Source organism: Microcaecilia unicolor, chromosome 10 (genome assembly GCF_901765095.1).
Source record: "Microcaecilia unicolor chromosome 10, aMicUni1.1, whole genome shotgun sequence".
Taxonomy (NCBI): Eukaryota; Metazoa; Chordata; class Amphibia; order Gymnophiona; family Siphonopidae; genus Microcaecilia; species Microcaecilia unicolor.
The window spans coordinates 199,138,854-199,140,997 of NC_044040.1; the positions used below are offsets into that span (position 1 = coordinate 199,138,854).

Here is a 2,144-nt window from a genome sequence, read left to right on the forward strand (position 1 = left end):
ACTTTTAGAAGAGTCTTTTTGCCACCAGGCAGTGCATCTTTGGCTCTCTTTACCTTTTGGATCTAAAGGCTTCATCATCTTATTTGTTTGTAAGAAATTAAGAACTTAGGGGGTCTTTTACTAAAGCTTAGCTCGAGTTATCTACAGCAGGGCCCATTTTCTTCTTATGGGCCCTGCTGCAGATAACTTGAGCTAAGCTTTACTAAAAGTTCCCTTTACTTATTTAAGAAATTCTTAGTTTAATTTGTTTGCTTTACTGTTTTCTTTGTTACTTTTTTACTACCCAATTTGGACCATGGTTCTGTAGGAATTAGCAGGATACAAAAACCACATTACATTACATAAGTGAAGTGTCCTTTTACAAAGGCGCGCAGAAAAATGGCTTGCGGTAGTGTAGGCACGGGTTTTGGTGTGCGCGCCGATCCATTTTTCAGCGCACCTGTAAAAAAGGCCTTATTTTAATTTTTCACGAAAATGGACATGTGTCAAAATCAACATTGCCGTGTATCCATTTTGGGTCTGAGACCTTACCGCCAGCCATTGACCTAGTGGTAACATCTCACACAGTAACTGGGCGGTAATGACCTACGCGTATCAAATTAGGAAAGCATGTCGGAGGATATGTCTAATGAGAAGTTAACCTTCTTGGGCAGCACAAGTGTGTATACTTAAGAGATAGTTAAAATGCAGCCACTTCTCATATAAATACTACCCTGCTGAATATATATAATTCAGCTTGTATTGCTCGTAGGTGGTTTGTGCAGGACTGGCAGCGATGACTCGTTTGCAACACTTGATGCTTGCATCACTTCATTTCCGAATGTTCCATGTGGCAGTGCAGTCCCAGAGAAGCAAGACGGCAATAGAACAGCGCTGGTTGGCACGGCAGCAGAGAGAGACCCCTTTGTGAAGGCTAGCACGCAAAGAGCATTATCGCTGTCATAGTGCTTTCAAACTTCTGGAGATAGATGATAAATATCGCTTTCTACGTCCAGGACTTTGTGTGGTTGACTGTGGTGCTGCTCCAGGAGCATGGAGTCAAGTGGCTGTTCAGAGGGTCAATGCTGCTAGTACAAATCCAGAATGTCCTGTTGGTTTTGTAATGAGTGTGGACCTTCTTCACTGCTCGCCTTTGGAGGGGGCAGTCTTCTTATCCATTGCTGACATGACTGATTCAAGCACCCACATGAAAATCAAAGACAGGCTTCCAGCAGGGAAGGTTGATGTCATCTTGAGTGATATGGCACCCAATGCCTGTGGGATTCGAGACCTAGACCACCAGAGACTTGTTTCTATGTGTCTGTCACTTCTTGATCTGGCCCAGAGTATTCTTAGTCCTGGCGGTACCCTTCTATGCAAACTGTGGGATGGAGGGAAAAGCAGTGTTCTGCGAAACAGGCTGATGCAGGTTTTCCATGATGTGAAGACTGTGAAACCACAGGCTAGTAGGAAAGAGTCTGCTGAGACCTACGTCCTGGCACAATCTTACCAAAAAGAGAGACTTCACTAGAGACACCCTGTATTTGTTCACACCGGAGCCTGCAAAGGCCTCTCTGGTACTATGTAAGCCACATTGAGCCTACAAATAGGTGGGAAAATGTGGGATACAAATGTAACAAATAAAATAAAAAATGCCACTTGGCATGTGGCCAATATATGTGGCTGAAAATAAAATTTTTTGGACGTGCACCAAAAATGATATTACCGCAAGAACCACATTGTAGCCGGGCAGTAACTCCATTGTGGCGCACATAGATGCTTAATGCAGCTTACTAAAAGGACCCTTGAGTGCCTCCATTTAGGGACCCCCATGCCATGCAGTGATAGCCTAACCTATAACAACATCTGGGCACCCATATTTTATTATAGGATAGATGCGTAACCCAGTATCGGCATGCCGTACATTTATGCAACTCTTAGTTACATCAGTGCCTGTATGCCAGAGTATTTTTAACCAGTACCTTCAGGTGCAGTGCTCCTGTTTTGGCCCATCCACTTCTTCCTCTCTTGTGGGCTTCCAGCCTATCCAGAGCTCTTACTGAAATGAAGGGCCATAAGCTTCCATCCCCGATTTAAACAGGATGTCCACTATATTTGTAGCCTGTAATCAAGCCCAGCTACTCCAATGGCGATCTTCTGGCTAT

General features: G+C 44.1%; 1 pseudogene; it reads left to right on the forward strand.

The window, feature by feature from the left end:
- The first annotated feature begins 683 nt into the window (after window positions 1–683).
- On the forward strand, window positions 684–1,510 carry LOC115479254 (annotated as a pseudogene).
- Window positions 1,511–2,144: the final 634 nt, after the last annotated feature.